This window comes from Argiope bruennichi, chromosome 4 (assembly GCF_947563725.1).
Source record: "Argiope bruennichi chromosome 4, qqArgBrue1.1, whole genome shotgun sequence".
Classification (NCBI taxonomy): domain Eukaryota; kingdom Metazoa; phylum Arthropoda; class Arachnida; order Araneae; family Araneidae; genus Argiope; species Argiope bruennichi.
In genome coordinates this window covers 8,206,988-8,232,167 of record NC_079154.1, presented here as the reverse complement: position 1 = coordinate 8,232,167, position 25,180 = coordinate 8,206,988, and the positions used below count along the sequence as shown (strand labels likewise).

Here is a 25,180-nt window from a genome sequence, read left to right as displayed (position 1 = left end):
TTGCATGATGCATGTTCTATGAAAATGAAAATCGCGACTTTCCAATGCCGAAGTATCAACTTAAGAAATAGACCAATTTTAACCATTTATTTTACTTTCTGTCGGACACATGCATCATGTATGTATATATATTGCAATTTATATTTAGTTTTGTATTAAAATTACATTTTTTTAAACTAAAGAAGATTATTTTGGGATGACTTTCGTCAGTTTAAAAATGTAGTTAGATGAGGAGAATCATACTTAAACCAATTTACCACTCTCCAAAATGATATTATGAAAAGGTTTTAACATCCCACAGCAGATTATTTAATGTGAACCAGAACATAGCTCACACACACACGCACGCACGCACACGCACACACACACGCACACATACATACATACATACATATATATATATATATATATATATATATATATATAATATGTAAGCATTATTTTCTGTGAAGCATAATGCAGTTTCGAAGACAGTGAAGAGACTTTCGATTTCGTGACGTCGTTTTATTTCATCGTGGAAAAGCGCACATTATGTACAAGCAGGAGCGACGAGCAACACACACAATACAGAAAGAAATGAGGGAAAAGCTCTTGAATATTTTATCCCTGGTCTTATATAACCTGAGATTTTGATAGGAAAAATATTTCTTTACAGTGCTAATATAGTGTTAAGATTTAGATAGGGATTTTTACTACACGCGTCGACAAGGCAGGGGAAACAAACACAGGGATCTTTTAAAAAAGAATGTGCTTATTGGACACTTTTCTAGCCCTTCACGCGGAGTGTGAGAAAGTTAGGCTTTTAGCCCATTCAATAATTTTACAAAGCTTCTCTTGAATTAATTAAATAGAGAAAGTGGAATTGGATCACGAAATAAGAGAATATTTTAGAATTAAGTTACTTGGAAATTAATTAAATTGGAATTAGAGTTTATATATATATATATATATTAAAATCTAATTTGAACTTATAATTTCCAAATTTTTTAGCTTAATTTAGCCCTATTAAATTCATTCTAAAATGTTCTCTTTTTTACTGATCCAATTCCACCTTTTTTTATTTAATTAATGCAACTCTAGCTCTGTAAAATTGCTGACATTGACAAATTCCCACATTCCGAGTGAAGGGATAAAAAAATTGTCAGCCAAGCGAATTCTTTTTAAAAGATTCCTATGATTCCCTTGCCTAATTCGACAGGTGTAAAGAAATCCCCTATCAGAATCTCATGGTATATAAGCACTGGGGAAAATATTTTCTCTCTGTGAGCGGACGTGTTTTGTCCGCGCCTCTTGTGCATAAATTATGCCTCCCGAGATGAAATAAAACGAAGTTTAAAATATAAAAGTGTCTTCATCTTCTCTGTCTTCGGCCATAAACATCAAACAAACTTAAATTCTTTAACTTCGCTTTTATTTCAACCAGGGAGGCATAATTTATGTATAAGAAGAGCGGACAAAACTGACGTCCGTTCAACAGCGATACAAGAGAAGAAGAACGGAAAACGGGAAATATTCTTCCCCGGTGATTATATACTATGAGATTCTGATAGGGATTTCTTTACACGTGTCGATTTAGGTAAGGGACTTATAGATATCTTTTAAAGGAATTCGCTTAGCTTGACAGATTTTTATACCTTCACTCGGAGAGTGAGAATCGCTGATTTAAGCATTTTTAGAGACCTTCTGTAGCATTGATTAAGAAAGGTGGAAAATTGGGTCAGAAAATGAGAACATTTTAAAATGAAGTAAATTTGGGTTAAATTAAGATAAAAAGGAAATTAATTAAATTTTATATATATATATATATAAACTTCACGTTTTTTTTTCCAAAATGATTTTACGTGAATCCCAAACATGGAAAATGATCTCGTTTGGCTGGATTTCTTGAAAATACTTATAAATATTTAAATTGTCCATTGACGCTACCATGGGGACGAAGCAAACCACATATATCTTAAATATTAAATATAAACCATATTTCATTTGTAAAACTAATCAAAGTGAATTAATTATTAATTTGATGAAAAAATGACCACCTCGGCAAAAATTTCTTCTGAAACCGCATTGAAGTACTTAACATGGCAAGTTGAAACCACATATGGGATGTGTCAGCATTTTTTTGTTGCCACTCAGAGAGAAAATGACGGATGATAAAATTGACAGAGATAGATTTGACGTCTTTTTGTCAGATCTTTCTTAAAGACCTCCAGAGACCAGTAATGGAGGGGAGGAAAAAAACCCCGCTTTCGTGCGTCTATTAACTAGATGACAGCTCTTAAAAAGAAATATAATTTTAACATTTAATTCTTATTGAATCGGTTTTCACAATTTTTCAAGAGAGAAACAGGTTATTTCTATTGATAAGATGGAGCATTGCATGAGCACCTTTGTGATTAATGAATTCTCTAAGAAGGGGTTCCCAAACTTTAAAACATTACATAACCAACTTTTTATCATTTCAAGCGATCCATTTCGTTCTCGACATCTCGAATTTTTTCAGAGATAAAAACACACGCACAATGTTTTTGGGGCAAAAGGGAACTTTTGTGAAAAAAAAAAAGTTTACAGAACCGCTCCAAAATGAATGGATGCGCGAATTGAATTCAGTGTTCACAGTGAAAAAGAGATTCCGGTTCATTGGATGAGGTCTGCGGCATTGTATGGAAAGGAAACCTTAATGGAAAGCACCGCAGCAAATGTAGTATCTTGTGCAAAAAGGCGGTTTTTATATTTCATCCACATGCTTAAAAGGCATTTCATTTGTTTCTTTATTTCTTGTCATTTAACACGAGTCGGTTGTTTGCATATTGCGTTAGTTTTTGTCCCACTTCTTTCAAGTGATTTGAGGGAAATATCATGACCACCTGGCCGAATCTTTGTAAATTGTTTTAAAATATATACACATTCGAGATCTTTATATAACTCACCAAACATTGACTGGAAATCCATACATTGGAAATCCCTGCTCTTAGTGAAGTTAATATGTAAAATATTATATATCAGTTTTGATATCCGTCGGTGATCCGTTTCCATTTCAGCACATACTCCAAAATAAAAACGATCAAAACAGTACGAAATACTAAAAAAGCTGCAATGGACTTGAAACAGTGGGAAACAGTGAAGGATAAGATAGAATTTCTGATAACGAAGTATGTTATCCCTTATTCCCACACAGAATCACAATTAATAATACCAAACATTTTCCGCCTACCCTATTCGTATTCCAAGAATAATGTATATTATTGTTCTTCTATAAATTTATTTCCTTACTTTTCAATCAAATAAAAAACACAAATTAAAGAAATACAGCAATTTTTTCATAAAACATAATGAAGAATTGCTATCTAACGACAGTCTAAACTATTGTCAAAGTGTTTCAGTCAAGAACATGAAGTAAGAAAATGGTACTATGAAGCAAAGCCCCGATTTTCCTCTAAACAGGCCTGTCTGTAGCTCAATAAAAAAATAGAGGACTGTAGTTTTTTTAAACAGTTTATTTTGAAACTCAACAAAGATATGCCAATTAAAATAATAAAGCATTAAATATTGTAACATCGGATTACATCCTCGCTTAATAGGAGGTAAATGTGAACAATAGTAAATCAGAGAATTTCGTCTCCTGCCTAAAAGAGGAGCATCTATCTCTCGGTCCAGCTTTCGCCACCCCGGGGAGGGGGCTTCCGTTGCAAGTGAACAAGGCTATTATCATTGCTGAAGAGTAGTTGCAGAAGGCTATATTATTTTTAATCAGTAACAAAGACCCAGAGGGTGAAAAGCGATCTATGTTAAATATATATTTTAACAGCAGAATAACTGTAGAAACACTATCAAACTTCCTCAGAAAATATTTCGATTGAAAAGTTCATATTTTACATTTCTTTTATTTCCATATACCGAGAATCAAAGGCCATTTTTGTTTTATTCCCCATTCTTTAACTTCACCATTCACGAATTTTTCCAATTTTACTAACATTACTTTATATTATATCCCAGCTCTCACCGTGGTCATGTCAGACGAACAGTAAAAACTTGTGCCACGGACTCAGTAAGATCCAGAGGATCGATGCTAATAAATCGTGGGAAAACTTAGTTGCAATGTATTATTGCTTCTAATTTGCTGAATCAGTACTTCTCGAAATTAGAATAGCGAAGAGATTTAGTCAGCATGCTCCATTACAGCCAAAGCAAAACAGGGAGAAAATTAAGACCAAGTAGGATTTAATTTAAACATAGAACAACATAGAGTCCTCAAAAAGAGTTATCACATAAATATAGAACAGTAGTCATTTTTATGGCGTGTCACTTAGTTTCATCTGAAGAAAGCAGACACAGAACACCATTCCCTTTCTGAAGAATGTTGCAACCCGAATGTAAATCTTCCAATTAAATGAATTAATAACATAATTTACGACTCGAATCACTGGAGATTGTCATATACAACGTCACCAGCTCTCAACACCTGCCCTTTTCCTGATTAGTAACGTCACAAACCTGATACTGACACATATATCACATTACATTGTAATGAAAAATGAAATTTGAAGGTCCGCACTTCCTGTTTTGTAAGCAAATCAATGATTTATTAAACAAACTGAATCAAAGCTGATTGCACGTATTTTCAATAACAAAAATTCAATCGATGCAGCAACATATGAAAACAAATACGGGAATGTGACTCAATTCATACACTTTTTTAAAAAACTTTCATTATAGGTCATTGATGCGAAGCGTTGTCAGTAGAACAAGGTCAATGAGCAATGAAATGAAATGAAACAGTAAATTAAATTTAGAATTTAAATTGAGAAAGGCCAATTACTGTTGATGTGTTTTGTTAAAGTCATTGCAAAGTCTATTTAAATTAAGATGAAGGTCATTGGAGATCTGGTTAAAAAAAAAAAAAGAATTCTAAGAAGGTGTTAAATCTCTATTTACAAGTCCTGGAAACGATTCTAAAAATAACATCGATTGTTAATGAACTTAACTGTGGTTTCTTTAAATTGAAATTTATGATAATATCTAACCCCTTATAATTACACTGGTTATAAAATATGATTATTTTAACCGAACTGGATTAGGTTAATTTAATTCTACTGAACTTTCGATTGGAAGCAACACAAGGGCTACTTTGGGATATATTTTGTCATCCTGAACTGCAGTCAAATAACTAGGAAAACGATCTAACCGTCTCTCTTCCATCAAATAGGGCAATGGTGGCCCTATAGTAATATTTTGACTTCGAAACTAGAGGATTCCACGACCAAAATCAGATTCAATCAAAGAATCGCCTGCAGATATGTATGAAGCAAGCTAAATTGTAAATGTATGTATTTATTTTTTGGTATAATAAACTGTCTATGTATTAAGTAAATAATTACGCGTCGAATTATCTTTCCGAGTGCAAAGTGCTAAACCTGAAGTATTTATATATACAATCTGTCCTCTATTAGTTGTAGAAAGTGCTTCAATAAAGTGAATGTTTTGTTTAAAATGTATTCCATATTTGTTTAAAATGGAGGTTTTTGTTACATTCTGCGCCTGTTTATTAATGATTAAACCGCTTGCCCTTTATACGCCACTGATTAATCATGGCAACGATATGAAAACCAACAACACAAATTTATCCTTCCTTTTGCGTAACATTTCTTATCAAGTTGAATCTGTCACAAGATAACTCTCCTAATGGGCAGCATTTCTTGTTTGCCATTCATGAGAATGAACTGTATCACTTCATTCAAACCAGATTTGATGAATGGTTTATCATTATGATATAATTACGGAACACGATTCGGTTGTATGAAACAAGTCGCATCCACTTATGTAATTGCCGGTTCTACCTCTTTCTTTTATTCACTGAAGAAGTAGAAACAGGTTGTTTCTTTATCTTCAGAGGAAGGAAGGACGTCAACACTATATGATACTGTGACACACCGCAATATTTGAATGTGAAATTTGAAAAGTTATCAGATATATGCTGGCTTTTTCTTGTCCTTTAAAGGCTTTATGTAAAAACATATTAAATAAAAACAATAAAATTTAAAGAAACTTAAAAAAAAAAATTGATTTGTACTAACTTATTTTGATATGAAGTGAGTCACGGTAATAGAAACTATTAGCGTGATGTCACAAATATATGATTGATATACCAGAATACGTGAATAACAAGGTAAATAAACATTGCTGTATACCAGTTTAAACGTCAAATCCTTTGTCACTTGCAGAAGACGAAAAGGATTCCAAAATTAAAACTGCGCGTCTCATTAGACGTGGGTTGTGTGCCTTGAGAAAAGTCATAAACGTGAAGAAGCCTTAAGACGTTCATTTTCAGAGTACACAGACCGATAGACTGTCTCGACGGATTTGGCTTAAAATTTGCAACAAATTCACATTTCAGATGCTAAAACTACCAAATGTTTCAACCCAGCACTTATCTATTTTGTAGTCAACACGTTAACATTCTCTCAGATAGGCAGACATACTTCCTCTAAATGAATTTCATTCAAAATTTGATAGAAATTTATAAATTTGATGTTGAAAACGCATACCAAATTCCATCCGATTAGATCAAAGCGTTTTTTAGATACACAGACAGAATTGAAAGAATTGAAGGGGAGAAAGAAAAAAAAAAAAAGGAAAGAAAGAAAGGGGGGGGGATGACATGTGCTTCTGGTACTTAAGGAGGTTTGCAACGTGAATATTCGTTAAAATGAGTTCACATTTTTTTGGCGATTATATTTCTTTTTCTTCGTATGTATACTAGAAAGTAAAAGAGGAAGAAACTGAAAACATGCCATCACTGCAGATAAGCATTTGTTACAGCGACTCATCAATATGTGTCACTTTTAAAGGAAAACCGAGCCATTTTCGAAAAGTATTGTATCTCAAACAATAAGACGATTTTTCCACGAAAAAACACAAAATATAGATATCGCTGCCATATAAAAATGATAATACGCTATTCAGATTCAAAGTGGATATCTAACCATGCACAATGAAAGCTTATTCATTTCAGTCAAAACAACGATGTCAAAGCAGATTCATTTTTTTTCCCCCTTCATGTTCGTCATTTTCTCGATGAGAAGATGGAGAAAATTGAATTTGAAATTTTGCTACATGTTTATGGAAAAAAATGAAACAAAAAGATACAGACTATATTATAAAAGTGATTAGAATTTTTTGTTTTTAGAGGAGAAGTCATAAGAGCCTAAAACAAGATTCTTCCAACTCATTCGGAACCTCTAGTCATAAGAGTTTACAAGCAGCGGAAATGAATAGAAAGCAATAATAATGCTGAAATGACTTTGCTGAAAAAGGAAGCAGCTTAACGAATTAATTTAAATTCTTAAATGGAATCATTTACCTTAAAAAAAATGGAAAGATCTCTAGCATTTCATTTAAAATTGAAACATAATATCAAGTCAAAATAAAAATTAACAATATGATATGTTTATTTTTAATACATAGGCTTGATTTTAATAAACATTCAATAAAGAATCTATCATAAACAAAGGGTGAGTAGTTAACATCTAACAAGGCCGATAAAGCAGCTGTCTAGAACAAGAGTATCCATTAAAAAAGAAGTTTTACTTTCCTAGTTGCCACATGCGTTGGTAAAAAATAGACATTTTTTTGAATTATGAAATATTAGGATAATATTAATTTATATTAAGTACAAATACCAGGTTTCTATGTATTCCATAACGATTACTTAATTATTAGAATATTAATTAAACTGAATGTTGGCTTCAATCATATCGTGTAAAAAACTTAAATGACAAGCATTATGAATGAATCATAACAGATAAACAATAACAAATGCATATTTGCAAAGTCAATAAAGTAATAAAAAAATATTAACCTAAAACGAATTATTAAGGCATAAAAAATGTGTTGAAATGGAAACTAAATAGACCATCTTATTAAAAAAAGTTCCTTATAATGTGCCCACAAAATATCTAAACCCGACACTACCGATGGTTCATTCATTATTTCTACCTCCAACACCCCTTTATAGAAATAGGGATTCACTTTATAAACCTAAAAGAAAATTCATAACCTGTCGTTGGCTTGTTCAGTTGGACAATCCAGATATAAGCTCATTATATTAAAGCAGCAGAATAATATCATTGAAGAAAATTTTATAAAGATCGGAGCAAGGCTAGGTTCTATTAACCGAAAATGAGTGCTGAATATATTACAGGCGGAAGTTTTTAAAACCTTTTTTTGAATAATTGCGAGCAGGATGTGAATATGACATCACCGTCCGAAGTGTCAAACAATTCCACAAGTTAAAAAAAAATGATGAAGTCATTCACGAAAATAACTTTTAAAGAAAACTTGGAACCTCGTTTAAAATATGCAAGGTAGTTGTTTTAACTATACGCCTACAAAAAGGCGCCGAACGCTAGATAACTATCTCATCATAATAACGTCATATCCCCACGCGGTTCCGAACAAAAAACGAGCGAGTCAATAAATTACGAACGAAATACGAAATAAATAATAATAATAATAAAAAACAAGCATAAGGACAATACGTCCGTTGAGTACGCCAGCGAACAAGACGGGGTTTTTGTTTTTAGTTTAATATAATTCATCACGTCTTTCACTTTCATTTCACATCATTCATAAAGAAAGGGACAGAAAAAAAAAAGAAAGAAAAAAGAACTGAATAGGAGGAAAAAGAAGAGGACAGCTCGGGGTTCAGCTAAGGGCTGAGTGTCAAAAGGCAACATCTGGGAAAACAGCCTAATAAACGTTGCCCGCACCACTTGAGGGCTGCATTTAAAAAGGCGGATGGGTTAAGCTTAAAGGCACCACTCATCAAGATGGCATTTTCCGCTACGGTGTCTCTAAGCTCCTTGATTGATAACTTGTAGTGGTGTCAAGGGGATAAATTTTGACTGATGCTCTATAAAAAATATAAAGCAGAAGGGCTTAAAAGTTAGAAGGAAAAAATTATAGAATGGCGTTAAAATATCAAATTATCTAAAAAAAGCATCTGGAAAAGATTTCGACTTATTTTTCGATGTGCAGGAATATAAATGTGTTAGGGAATTTCAGGGCTAAAACGATTACGTCTTCGAAACCTTACAAACTACAGTACACTTTCGAGTATCCGGTTCGCGACTATCCGGCTTCCGCATTATACGGCCTAGTTTTCCATTATCGTAATTAAATGAAGAAGGCAAGGCGTTGCATTAGCAACATTGCCAAGGCATTGGAAGCGGGCATCTGCTACGATCCTCTTAAGTGTCGACTGCAAAATACAAGTTGTGATAGGAAAAGAGTAGCGTTCTGCTCGTTGTTCATTTTTTCGTCAATGTGTAACAGACCTCCATTGTTTGCTGCTGTCCCTGATTATAACTGCACAGTACTTAGCATTTTTTTTAAGTACAACCACAGTGAAGATTACAGACTTTACTTTAATAAAATGTGAACAGTTTATACCCTTTAACTTACTTTTCTCAAATAAATTCTTGAAACGTGCAGTGCAGTATATAAACATATATAAACTACCAGTATAGACCCTTCTATTTTAATTCGACACGTTACCGGCAACTGTTTCTGTGGGCCACTGGGCCGCGTTCATATTCTACGTGGTTTGAGATAAATGGAGGACTTGGTACTCAATAAGAAGTAAGAAAATACGTATTATAATAGTTAGCTATTGTATAAAACTTTGTCTTCTGGTATTGGAAGGCCAAGAAAGGAGTTCATAGAACTCTGGCCTACCCGGGTTTTTTTGTTATACAGCCTGTTCTTTCGCCACATTAGGCCGGATACTCGGGAGTGTACTGTGTATTAAAATTGTATTCACTCCAACTCAATATGGTATGCAGGAAAAAAAAAATGCCAAAGACTATCTGACAAATGCTGGTCATTATCGTCATGACACTTTTAAATCTAAATGAATTAGACAAGGGAATATGTTTTATCCCACCTAAAATGCAACTTTGATTTTTTTAAATGGTTATGCTACAGTCGATATGATTAATCAATTATTAATAATAATATGTAGAAACTTAAAACATTTTTGCTTCATGACAGACAAAACATCTTTCTTCACATTCATCATTTTAAAAATATTCATTCATTTTTATTAATATTCAAAGGTTTCTTTATTTCTTTTTATTTTGTCTCCAATCTGAGTTCGTATCATTTACTTCTTTTTCAAGTTTAAATTGGACCTGTTTTCAGTATTAAAATGGAGCGTTTAATATTCTAATTTCGTTTTTAGTACTGAATTTGTTAACACTAAATCAAATACAAATTTTATTTTTTACCGTTTCTTATTCTTTAGAGAAGTTTAAATGATGTTTATAATCTACGCAGCTTTATTTATTCAAAAAAATACGAATGATGTGAATATTTTTTTAAATATGAGATTTTGATTTTAAAGAGCAATTATAATATGAAAAGCTCCATTCAACCTGGATTTTCATTTAAAGGCGTTTGTTTTTCTTTTAATATTATGATTCAAATGTATTTGATAAAAAATATTCAAAGAGAATAAAAATGTTTATGAATGTATAAACATTTTTCACTTGATTTCTAGTCATTTAAATAAATTTATCATTATATTCTATTCTAAGAAGATAAAATTCGCTTTCATTATCATTTCTGATTCATAACCTATCTTTATAAAATCAAAAAAGCTCCTAGAATTTAAATTAAATTTTATTACAAACAAACAGTCACACACACTATAGTTGTATCTTAAAATGAGTTGAATGGCGAAGTGCAGAAGACGCCAACTGAATGACAAGTGCAAAATTTCGGAAAACAGTCACGGGAAGAATATGATAATGTGATTTAGTTGTATTGCATTTTTTTTTCAAACAACTGAATCATTTTTATAAAAAAAAATCATGGTAAAAAAATCAAATATATATTTGAATGGAAAGAATTTCTTTTTATACAAATATAAATTCGTCCGAGAATGTTTGAACACCGTTATCATTAGGGAAAAAAATATTACAGCATTCCAAAAGCTTAAACGTCTTCTGAATTTAAATACTGATTTTGAAAATGATTTCTTTATATCCAGATTCAAAATATTCTAATAAAAAACTTTTTCCTAGAAATTTGATATTCAGAGAAAATGCAAGATTAAGTTCACATGATAAAGATTTTTTGAAAAAGAGATGGGGCGATTTACTGAGTTTTATTTAGCAATTCAAAAAAATGTTATTTATTTCAACATGAAGATTATCAGCTGCTTAAGAATATCAAGGCTATTTTTTGACTTGAATTCATCAAAGAATATCAAGGTTTTTTTTCTCCCCCTCTCTTGATATATTTAAGCATATGCGAGAAGGAGGGGAGCACAATAGATGCTTCTAAGAAGATTCGATTTCTTAATTTTTCATCGCAGCCACTATTTGAGGCATGAACTTTTTCAGATATCTCCAGAAAAAGAAATCGAGCGGTTGAATATCGGGTGAATGTGGAGACCATGAAAGAGGACCATCTCTACTCATGCACCTGTCTGGGAATATTTCATCAAAAGGAATAATGCACACACTTCCTTGGGGCTGGCTGTGTCTGGTCTCTGGAAACTATTTAAACTAACTGGGGGGCTTGTTAAATTCATTTCTGAATCGTCTCTTAATTGCTTTCGGAAATTTCGTTTTTCCATAACCAGACATTGCATATCGTCGCTTTTATACTGCATTGTAACTTTTTGTCTCCCTGGTGCCATTCGTAAAAATGATGAATAAATGTAATTCCTTGAATTAAGGATTATGTAGTAATAAATAATTTCCTCGTAATCTGAGGAATTACATATGTTTAATTCAATTATCCATTGAATAATTTAAAGGTCACCCTAATATAATAATAATTTAACAGACATCCCAATATATATATATAATTTAACGGACACCCTAATAAATATATAATAATTTAACAGACACTCTATAGTATGTAATAATTTAACAAACACCCTGTAGTATGTGATAACTAAACGGAGACCTTGATAACCACGATGGGCTCAAAGCCGAGTGGATCCGTACTCCAAATGCAGCTAAAGAACATGTCAATTGTGAAGACTGCATATAAGGCCCAAAGGAACTCTTGTTATTTCTTTTACAACTAGCAAGAAATATCTTTCCCATCATTACATTTATTTATTCGCCAACCGTTCTCTCCCACAGTCGCCGCTTATCAGAAAGACTCAACAAGTGTGTCCAGAGTGTTTTTTCAAGAACTCATGGAACCATTACTCATATTCGCCCCCTTTCTTCTATTAAGGATGTATCACTCAAAAGACGAGGACATTCCATCTGCCATGGAATGTAAGGGCTCGTCTTTTAATGGAGCATCAGCAAGTGATGAGTAATAGGCAATCAGAACAAGTGCTAGTGCCTAGAGCTACCACAAAGAAAAAGATAAAGAGTAGCCCATCAATGGGTGACGGAATTTAGATTTGCGATCGAACATCCTGTAACCTTTTTAATTTTGAACAATAATTTAAAAAGAACATTCTTTAATCAATAAATAAAAAAAGCAGATTTTTTTATATATTTTCAATTTTTTTTTATTTTTATGACTCATTATGATAAAATATTATGAAATCTTATGGTATGATTAATTTATTTACTCTCATTCACATACAGGTGTAGTCACTGTACGGAATATTAATTTACTGACATCATTAGATTAATTAATAACAAAGTCCTGGAAATATTAAAATAGTGTTTTGTTTTTTGACAATACACAAGTATAAACTTCGAAGTTTGTTTGGGTTACCAAAACGAAATGCGCAGTGAGTTAATTTTTCTAATGTCATTAATTAATATGCATTTAACGCAAAATTTCAAAACTCTAGCACATAAGAAGTAAGTGAAAAATAAATTTCCAAATATCTCTTTCATGTTTCACAGACATGAAACAAGACAAATAAAAATAAGAATCCTATCAATTTCAGAACAGCATTATGAAGAACAAACAGCACATGAAATGACATAAAAGTTTATTTTGGCCCGTGAATGACAGTCACTATTTAATTATTGCTTGCTCAATATTAAGAAACAAATCTAAGGAACATAAAAAAATTAAAAAAAAAACTGAATATAATGTAATAGGTATAAATTTTTTATCCTCTCACAGAAAAAAAATATTTTTTAATGAAACGGAACGTTCAAAGTATATTTATGTTATAAACAAAATACAGAATATTGCTTTCAGTAAAATAGTTATATAATTACGTAATTAACAAAGAAATAATGCAATTATTAAAAGTAATTTGCTTTCATATATCTTATTGAGAATTGATTTAATTTATTAAATATTAAATCAGTAACAGAAATTTTTATTTCAGGCAGTAACTATAATAGTTAGTGGGGGAAAAAAATGTTTTATTTATTCGTTTGTGGCATTGCAATCATTTTTGGCATTTCAACTATATTGAAAAAAATTATAACACGACTCAAATGTTTTATTTTCAATCAAATAAAACGAAAAATTTTACAGAATGTAATAATTTTCCCCATGTTCGTTTCAGCCAGGCAGATGGTTCAAGCAAGTTTCAAAATTTGCTTGAATAGGCATAGGGTGGACAGTCTTGCCATAAATTTATACATATTTAACACATAATAAATGCTTACTTAATAACATATTAAAAAATGCCGATTTCTGGAATTAATCTGCAGATGTGGAGTCATATTGCAGGCAGCGGGGGACAGACAGAATGTTTTTGGACTGCAGATGGATAACGAGGTCAGCACCTGGTAGTAAGCCAAGCTAACATATGAAATAAAAGAAAAGCCCTTTTCGGGGTAAAATCGATTACATTATTTGCAATTGTAAATTCGTAAGATTCGAAAGTAATGTATTGTTCATTCATCATTCTGTCACATTTTAACGATCTCTCAACTTTTGGAGTCTAAAAATTATCAACCGGCCCATCATGGTAACCCGTTGTTGTGCTTCAACCGGTTCTTGCCTGAAGAGTTACTAAATAGATAAATGATAAAGAATATTTATACATCACTTTCCCTACAGTTCTTAAAGCCAAAAATTGTTGTCATTGAAACCAGAAGAAGTATTCCTTCATTTTCTTACAGACTAGCACAAATACGCGTTTGGGATCAGAAGATTTAGAATTCTAAGATATTTTAGCCACAAAATTATTAAATCCCACATATATAAATATATAACAAAACACTGATAGCATTAGTAATAAACAAATGAATATTAGGAAACAAATATTAAAAAATGTCCCTGGAACACCAACATGTTTGACAAATATTGGAATAAACTTTTAAAAGGGTATTTACTAAAACGTTTCCTCCGCTTTCAAATAATTACAAAAAAAAAAAAGAAGAAGAAGAAGAAGAAGAAGATCTCAACAAAATATGTAAATATTGTATTCAAATAATTTTAAAAAAATAGAAGGCCTCCACAAAATACGTAAATATTAATGGCATACAATACTAACTACAATAAAATAACCATAATAAAAAAAATCAAGTAATGTCAGGATATGTATAATTGTGCATTTCATTGAAGCCTAACTGCGCGAAGTTTTGTGATCTCTTATTTAAAATCAATTTAATGAAGCAAATATGATACAACTAAATGGTACTGAGTTAAATTTAATAGATTAACAATAAATATTTAAATTCTTTCTCTCTCTTTTTTGCCTTAAAATATTTTGTTAGGCAAAAACAAGAAATGATAAATATATTTAATTGAAAACAGAGATGTTCTTTATTCAAAGACGGCTTGCACATGAGCTATGTAAGATGTTTAATTAAAATAGTTTATTTATACATAAATTCTAAATACATTTTAAAAAGGAATTCGTTCTGAATTTTCAGTGTAAATACCGAAATCCGACAATATGTCTATTATAGCATCTTGTTTTCAAATTCTGATTATTACTGAGAAAAATAATGAAAATCATTGCTCAGAACTTAAATTTACTTACATTTATAGTAGAGAAAACAACGTCATTTTATTTCAATGTTTTATAATTTGCCTGGAGCCCTTAAAATGGTTTAGCTGTATAATATGAGCTAATTTGAAAGAAAAAAAAAAAGATTCGAAAAGAAAAATTTAAAAACTAGCAATTTTTATGTTTGTCGGAGGAGAAGAAAGGGGAAAAAAACCCAGTTTCTTTCAACAAGTGTAATCAAATCTATTCCTGATTTCGATACTTAAAAAAAAATTTCGAAAGAAAAAAAAAGTGACATATAAACACAACTTTTATTTATTTTCATTTCATTTTATGATTTAGACACGTGATTTTATCGCACTCTTGACGCGCCTAGCCGATGTTTTTCAGCCCATGCGATGCTTTTATTCGCGAGCTGGAAATCTCTCAAAATTTCCTTGAACCGAAAACAGCCAAAGCCGCCACTATCAAGGTTCGGAGCTGGCCCATAAAGAATCCGCGAGGCCACCTTCCTGACATCTGCCGACCCATGGAACAGCAATTAACAGCTTTCAGCCAGGGACATGATAAGAAGGCATCTTATCGCGGTTCCAGTTATTTAGTTTTTAGACGGGTTAATAGTGACGTCTAACAAGGGCAATTTTAAGGGTTGTATTGTTTTTTTGCTGTCTCATAATCGAAGTACATAGGAAAAAAAAAAAGAAAAAAAAAGAATATTATAACACGAAAAACAACAAAAAGAAAAAAACTATCTTCAAATTTTGATGAAAGTACTCTTTTCATATCTGTTTGGTTACGAAAAAAAAATGTCTTCTTTTAAATTATGCCTTTCTAAGAGCTAAATTATTCAGAAATGTAATGAGCTAGATGAATTGAAATTGGTATATGATGTTTACACCAAGATTTTAAATTTCTACCAAATTTTGAATGAAATCCATTAAAGGAAAGTTTTTTAGTGAGCCCGTGTGCATTTGAGTATTGTAATTCAAAAACACAAAGAAGTTTAAATTTAGTACATTGTTTTATCCACCAGAGTATAAAATATGAATATAAAATGTTGGTGATTATTTCTTTGTTACGATGTCTTTGTTTGTGGGGAAATAAAAACAGGATACATCTGACCCCCCGTGCCTCCGGAATTAGATCTATTAACAAATATGTGGAAAGCACCGCTTTCTTTTTACTTTCTCGTATACGAAATATAGAAAAGGTATTAGAATCGTCCAAAAATTAGAACTTGAGATTTTGAAGAAGCTCTAAGTTTCAGACCCACTTGAATTCGAAACACATTTTTGAGAAATGCCAGTCTATCCCGCTGTGACATAGATAATTGAAAAACGCTTTGAGCTAGATGGATGAAATTCGGTATATGGTCTTTACACCAAATTTGTAGATTTCTATCAAACTTTGGATGAATCCATTCAGAAGAAGTCTGCCTATCTGGTTATTCGAATATAATAATATAACTACAAAACGGAAGCAGCTAGATGGATAAAACTTGATAGAGAGATTTAACATACATATATATTGCAGACACCTATCTAATTTTCAGCCGAATTCAATAAAGTGCTTTACGTATGGCGGACTGAACTTTCAGAAGTATGTAAATACAATAACTCAAAAACACAACTAAAACGCATCAAATTTGGGATTGTGATTTTTTGACTGCCTTTGTAGTTCTGTGATAAATTTTCGTTTCAATTGTTTGAGGGGAAAAAAAAAAAAAAAAGAGTCTAAAATAGAAATTCACCTTTTTGAGAGAATATGCGAGAAAGTTTTGGGAAGACCATTCCCGCAGGTTAGCTGTAATCATAAACATTTGTTAAGGCTTGTATCGTGCACTGATATGATAAATGAAATCAAACTGTAAAAATTATTAAATTGTTGTTTCTTTCAAATTTCTTTTGCTGTAGTTGTGAAACTCATTTTCCCAAAGTAATTACAATACATTGCATTCATAAAACACAAGCATATAACACATACAATGAATAAACAGTCTCTCTACCAGATAATTACTAAGAAAACTTTTTATTTTTTTATTTTGGTAATCGATTGTTGTCCACTTCTTTAAATCCTTGTATCAACCCACTTATGCCACATACTGACGCTGGGCGAATTTGTCACATTGTTTAAAATACATATTATCCTTTTCATGCAAAAAAGAAACACGACGTATTTTTAGAAGCGTTTACAATCCTCATTATCACCAACATGTACGTAAATATTTATGAAAATATTCGGAATAAACAATAAATCAATTCATATACAAACCCTTGTTTTCTAAATCCCTCGATAAGCAGCTTATTTACATTAAAGTATCGAATGGAAGCAGGGTTTTGTCGCACCATTTCGAACTGTTATCACTGCCGCAAACTGCGCAACTGCTTGTAAGCAACTCGAAGATAAAATTTATCAGATACTCCAGCCGATTTTAAACGCTCTCGAAAAAGAGAGCCTTATCCGAAATGTAAGCACGAGGAGTATGCCATATTTTCATCACCTCGCAAAAAGGACAACTTAATCTGAAGCTTCACCTCACAAAAAGGACAACTTAATCTGAAGAACATATGCTTTAGCGTGCCGATTTGAAGCCCAACCGCCATCGTCGATCCAAACCATTTAAACTTTCAACAGATCAAGCTCGATTCGATTCATTTTTTATATTTATTTTATAATTTTTTTTATTAAAAAATAAATATTAAAATAATATTTAAAAAATTAACATAAGAATTGCCATAATTTTCGATTTACGAACAACCAAATATTCTAAGAGACACTTTTCAAAGTCAAAGTAAATTCTGTTTTTGTAACAAAAAAAAACTCAATATTAGATGAAATTCGAATTTATAACTGTAAATTGTACGTGAGTTTAATCCGCTAACCAAAGAAAGAGTCAATGCACTTGATATTAAGTCACATGACAAACGTAAATGAGTATATTATATAAAAATGATTCACATAATATTAATATGTAAAGTGATATATCACAAGGAGTAGTTTCCTCTATTACTTTCTCGCAAACAACCTAACAAAGATATTAGTCCTCACCACGGATCTTCAGCAAGGCTCGTGAGTACTCATATTTTTATTTTCGGAGTCTCACACATGAATGCTTTGTAGTATAAATGAGGGGGGAAAACGAGTATGCATTTTGAATTCCATTTTTACGGCTGAATTAGATAAAAATTTTACAAAGAAAAATTTCAATTTATTTTTCTTAATTATTTTTCCAATAAATGCCATTTTGCGAATGCAATGTGGATCTTCCATATGATGACCACGGAAAACTCGAGTCTAATGCACGTTCAGCCCATCGTAGGTCAAACAAACGTTCTCACTGTGATGCAGTGCAAAAGTTTGGAGAGGAGCATTGATGGTTCAGGTGTCGTCCTCTCATCAGACCACGGTTCAAAATTAAGAAGTCCATTTAAAACGGCTTGTAGTTTCAAAATGGGACAGCGTTCTAACCAAAACAATTTCTACACTATATTCAGGAAATTCAAGAATTGACTTGATCATCGCAGTATGCAACGCAAAACACCTGAGAATGAATGGATTACATTGATGTAAATCCAATCGCTTTCCTTGTCATTAGAAAATAGTTAGTACACTCCCGAGTATTGTGTCGGAAGGTTAGGCCGGATAATAAAAAAGCCGGATGAGCCGGTGTTCTATGAACTCATTTCTTTGCCCACCAATACCAGAAGACAAAGGTTCTATACCCAGAACTCACTGTAATAATATGTATTTTCTCACTTCTTATTGAGTAATAAACTCTCCATTTATCTCAAGCCACATAGAATGTGAATGGTTTTTCTTACTTTCATTCCATTTCCACTAGCTTGTGCAACCCGCCACTTGAATTTCTGCCCGATTTTTTTTACTCCCTCACTGTACTTTCCCCAACTCTTAAATCCGAAAATATATTTTTTTTGCTGTTACATCACAGTCTAAAAATATTAAGCATACCCCAAGAACAATTTACGATTACTGTAAGCACTGTGCAGTTATAATCAGGAACAGCGGCAACAATTGAGGTCCTTTATACACTGACGAAACAATGAACAACGAGCGGAACGCTGCTCTTTTCCTGTCACAACTTGTATTTTGCATACGACACGTAAGAGGATTGTAGCAGACGCCCGCTTGCAATGTTGTCAATGCAACGTCTTGCATTCCTCATTTAATTACAATAAAAGAAAACTAGACCGGATAGTAGAGAATCGGATACTCGGGAGTGTACTGTATATAAAATAGTATTTTGGAGATAATTGCTAATTGATCAACCGCATTCTATTGCCTAAAGTAACAAGCCAAATTTATAAAACAGACACGACATTTAATTTACAATAAAATGTATTCAGTATCATTTAAAAAGTAAGGCTGAATCCTAATTTCCTGCTCCAAATTACCAAAAAAAAATGAAGACAAAAATTTTCCTTTATAAATTTATTCATTAGCATATTTCATATAGTATTTTACCAATTACAACGATATGTAGAATAGAAATTTCAATTCGCGCTCTAATGAATAGAGGTATAATGCCTCGCTCACGACGCTAGACAAACCACTACCAGTCCAACCGAAAAATTACCAGCGAAACTCCCAGACAAAATTCAGAAAGCATTTCCGCATCATCATCAAAAAGAGCATGCAAAAACAGTAGGTTTCTTATATCAGATAAAAAAAAATAACAATAATCACAACCACAACGGTAGAATAGGCGTGTGGTGGAAGAATATTATCCATTCTTTCTTCCAAACCAATGGTCTGGGTGAAGACGCTATTGTAACTATTCAAGTTATAACTTAGGAGAAAACGTGGATAATTTGAAACAGCTGCATTGTTTCTGATACTTCTATCTCTTTATTGTTTTACACAAAAGGACGGCAGGAAAAACGCACGATATGCTTTTCTGTTGGTCAGAAAAAGATGGGGTGGACGTTGGTGGTTGCTAATAAAAACTATCTAACCACTACTGTCCCATCAAGAGATCCGCATAAAAGGTGAAGGATTCTTCATGAAATATTCATTTACGGCATAACTGATGATAGGAACAGTTTTTCTTTTTAACTACATGCGCACTTTCCTGAAATATATGCTGATATTGTGAGCCTTAAGAATTTTAATCATAATTTTTTTTTTTTTCGTCTCTTTGTACTGAACTTAGTAACTACGCTAACATATGATTTGTGTGTGATGTTTAATAGCCATATTCATGTTTAACCTTAAGTTTTATGACAAGTGGGTTAAGATATACTTGAAATGTTTTTTACATAATGAAGGCTTTTCTTTTTTAATGCAATTTTATGTACATTTTTGCATAGAATATGCTTTAAACATAATTGAAAATAGTCCTAAACAAATAAGATTTCAATTCAACCAAGCGGCTTTTACTTTCATTGTTCAATAATTAAGATCCACACTACCCTACTCGAAAGGGCATAAGCCGACATCATAATAATTAAAGTGGCTCGGTGAATGAGTAGTCTCAGATTCGATTTACAGTTACAGGTTTAAATTCTATTACATCTACAGAGTATGTGGGCTTACAACGTTAAATCTAACGAGTCGAGGATTAAAGGACTATTAAATTAGCGTGAAAGGTTTAAAGAGGTGGGGATGCTTGGTTGTCGTCCTCCTTATCTGACCGCAGTTCAAAATGTGTTTCTCCAGAGCGGAATATTAATATAACTAACCAAACGAAACTACATTAATAGGTTTAAAGGCGACAACAATGCCGAAAACAGGCAAAAATAACTTATTCAAGGAAATTGCATTCTCAGGTGAATAACATTCAATTTCAATTAGAAATAATACTAATGATACAAAATTTTCAGTGCATAAAAAAAACAGCTCTCGTCTTCGTCATCTGACTGCGGTTCAAAATGACGAGGTCCGTTCCCGATGTAGCCGTGTAAGTGTTATTTTAATATAACTCAACTGAACTAAGTTCATTCCGAAAAATCCAGTTTTATTCCAAAACCATACAATGAACAAACAAATCAATAAGTAAATATAATTGTTTAAATTTTAAAATATCATAATAACAGGAAATTTAAGAGTTTCTAAATCTTTTCGCAAAAGAAAATTACACCGCAGAAACAGGAAAATAAACAGACGGAATACTCATTTCGAAAGCGAAACTAAACAACTGATACGTCACTCACAGGCAACTCAAAAAAAGAAGAAATTACGATATTAACCTTTAGTAAATGCACTACATGAACGTGTTTCCTGCGGTTTGGCAACTCGCTGAAGAAGGCAAATTATACACAGGAAAATCCTTTTGTGTCTTCATTTGTTTCAATGAAAGTAAGAAACTGGTGCAAGTTGTAATTGACAGTGCCAGATGAATTTAAACTAGTTCGTGGCTTTTGGTGACTTTAAATTTGCAAAAATTTCTGCACTGTTTTCTATTCATAATTTTTATTATTATTGCCACTTCAAAAGCATATAGATTTGTAAAAATAGAATAAGCTAATGAAGTTCTAATTGGGCACCATTTGTTGCACCAATGTTGTATTTAAAATGCAATATAAAATATTACGCAATATAATGTACAAGACACAGAGCACAATTATACATTGAATAGTACACAGTGCAGAATATTGTATATTGTTTATAAAAATTATTTATTTATTCAATTTACAATTATTAAAATGAATACAGTTTTTCCAATATAATCAGTAAATTATGATTAAAATTACTTATTTCTTATTAAAGCCTTATTTATTTAAATATATAAAAAGAAAAAATATATTTATAGCCATTTATATTTTTTTAAAATTATTTTATTTTGTTGCATTTCATTTTAGAACCAGTTTTTATTTAATTCAAATTTTGAAATAATAAAATTTTATTATAATTCCATCATTTTTGATGTAACTATATTGCATTGTATGAAATATATTGTATTTAATACCAGTTAAGAATATGGACACATATCCAATTATTTTTATCAGAATATTACACCAAATCAATAAGCAGGTTCTTTCGAAAAATAAATAATAAAAAAGCATTTAAATCATACATGAACAGAACGAAAGCAAACGACCCATAAAACAAATTTTAATGGAACGACCCACCACAGATTCTATGAAAACGATTTTTTTCCCTCGATTTTTTTCCCTCGATTTTTTTCCCGAGTTCCATGTCATCCTGCAACTGTTAATTAAAAGAAAAATACCAGTTTTGATACACAGATTCTGAAACGGTTCACGAAAAGTTCATATCCTTCGCCTCGTGTTATTTTAAGTAATGAACACCGTGAAGTAATTGGATAGATAGTTGATAGACAGGAGGAGGAAAAAATCGTCGTGGAACATAAATCGGAAGAGTGGCAACACTCTGAGTCAGTTGAGGATTCTTTTTGTTTAGGAGGTAATATTTCTTGCATGTATCCTTTCTTTCTTTTTATAACTTTAAGAGCATCTCACTTGCCCCACACACATTCTCAAAATGAGCGGGTTCATAATCCCTTGGCAACAGAATTTAATTGCGAATGAGTGTCTTAACACTTCAGATAAATGACCGAAATAGTTTATGAGGCATGTCCCATGTCTCGGTAATCAATAATGGGATGTTCCTTTCTTGGAAAAACATCGTATATCTGTGGCATGGCTATGTGCTTTTTCTCACGCGTAACAATTTTTTTAGTTAAAAAAAAAAGACTAATTCTCGCGGATTCTCCTTCTTTTCTATATGGATAGAACTGCAATTGCAAAGGTAATTAAAATATTCATTTGCTTTGTATAAGTTCACAGATAATAAACATATTTTATGATGCTTCAATATCAAGCACTGGAAAACAATTTTTAAGATGCGCCCATTTCTAAATGCAGTTATTCTTCTGTGATATAACTGGATGAATAAAAGTGCAGACAAAAAAATTAGGGAAATGCATAGAAAAATAACAGAACAGTGCAATGTTTCTGAAACAGTACGAATTATGTCTTTTAAAATTAGAAATTTAAAAATATTAGGTGATGTAATCATTAATATCAAGTTACACTAAATATTTAATTGTAATTTTCAACAACCGCTAATGACAGCGAACCAAACGGTCGCCATAGGTAACTAACTAGCTATAAATAAAAGAGTTTTATTCTTTCTAATCAGACATCATTGATTAGAAATTCTTTTCAATCAGAATTTTTTTTTCTGGTTAGAAACTCAGATATGCCATCACCCTTATGCCCATGTGCCGTAGCAGAAATCACTGACCTTAGAAAGATCAAGGACCGTGGTGGCCTGGTGGTAAGGTCTTGGCTTCGGAACCGAATGACTTCAGGTTCGAAAACACGCTTCCACCGAAGAATCATCGTATAAGCGGGTCTGGTACACATTAAATCTGTCTGGGCCAAACGTCCTCCTACTAGTGTGATGTGGAAGTTTGGAGAGGGGGCGCCAGCTCTGTGGTCGTCCTCATCATCTGACCGCGGTTCAAAATTGCGAGGTCCGTCCCAAAATTGTCCAAGTGTTGCTTTAAAGCAGGACGTTAGTATAACTAAACTAAACTGATCTTAAAAAGATCACTAACACACGATAAAAGAAGTATTCCGACCTGTGTTTACCGCTTGTGTGCTGCAGAACGAGTGCAAGATTACGGTGTAAGCTTCAAAATACTCCCTGAGCTACTTCAAAACAGAATATTAGTGTAATTAAACTTACCCCTCCCCCCTCTTTCTATTTTATCGCCGTCTTTTTACAGTGACCTAACTCCCATTCTGTCTAGTATCTAAGTGAAAAATGTATTTTCATGAAAGGAGCTCCAAAAGCAGGACATCAGAGCCCCGATTACTTACATTCTGCCCTAGGACTAAGTTAAAACAACACGAAAATAAAACAGAGAAAAACAGGAGATGAATTAAAAAAAATTTCCCTTCTTGACATATCAGCTATAAGTAATCAAAAGATTTCTCGCCATTTTCAGTCACAATGTACTGGGAATCAAGTCATCATTATTGTTACCACTGACTGTCTACAATATCAATTAAAATTTCACAGCCGTTACGAGTTACCGTTACGAAACGCAATATTCGCAGGATCAAACTCGCAACAAAGCCCACAGCATCGTGTGAATGAATCGAAATCGAACGCGCGCCGGTGTTTTTTAATGACGGTTACATCGTCCATTATTTTCTCACAGCGCTGGGCTGCCGTCTAGTCTGGAATCAGCACTTTTTTCTGAACTGTAGATACTGATTGATAGCTGTTTAATGCGGTCCGATACCAAATGGAGATAAAAACTACAGCAGATGCTCGCTTTTGATGTCTTGCGCTAAGTGCCCGTAATGCCAGTGATCACTTAGACGCAACATGAATAAATTGTAGATGAAAAATTATGTTGATGACTTCGACAAACTGGGTGAGAACTGCGGTTGGAGAAAAAAAAGGGTATTAATTAAGTTCATTTATTCCTGCTGTTTTTCAAGAAGCAATATTTGAATTATTAATTCCAACGCGATGAAAGCAGTGGACGAGCCATGTGATTTCCAGGACCAACGATAAGCATTTTATTATCTGATTAATAGGGAATGTGACTTGCTACATTTTTTACAGCACATTCGCCATAGTGAATAGCAATAGATTGTTTAAATTCGGTGAATGTCTCACTTTCAACTCTAAAACTAGTTACACCATCATTAATTTGTCTGATTCTATTCTAACTATTTTTTGCGACCATTTGGTTCGCCGGGATTAATAGTCGCTAGAAATTTGAAGTTAAAAATATTTCATTCTATTTGTCATGCATATAACTCATACTATTTTAGAAATCGTCCTATTCATTGTGCAATTGCCTTTTTTTCCCATCTATATCTTTGTACATTAAATTAAATAACAGGAAGGAACAACAATATTTAAAAATAAAGGCATTTAAAATAATTTTCCTCGTTACTTGATTTTAAGATTAAACCTTATTTATAAGTACAACAAATTTCAAAACTTTAATTAAAATATTGTTACCTTGCCCAGAAACCTACTCAACATAAAGAAATACGCCCAATCTTCACATCCTGAACATCAACAACGAAAAAGGAAAAGCAGCAATGTGGCGTCATACTTTATATCCTCTTGCAAAGACACTATACATTGCATAATTAAACTGGTATTGCACATGCAAAATTAACTGGTTGTGTACATGTTATCGTTGACACATAAAATCCATGATTTCCTAAAATATGATCAGTCATTTTTCCAAATAACAAGGAATTCTATGAACTAACTGAATTATACAATTTAACGCAAATAAAATGAGAAAATGCTATATTATTCGAT

General features: G+C 32.3%; 1 protein-coding gene across 11 annotated transcripts in view; it reads right to left on the bottom strand.

The window, feature by feature from the left end:
• Positions 1 to 25,180, bottom strand: part of LOC129965543 (tensin-1-like) — a 474,618-nt gene that overhangs the window by 92,720 nt on the left and 356,718 nt on the right. The gene's annotated exons all lie outside the window — the stretch shown is intronic.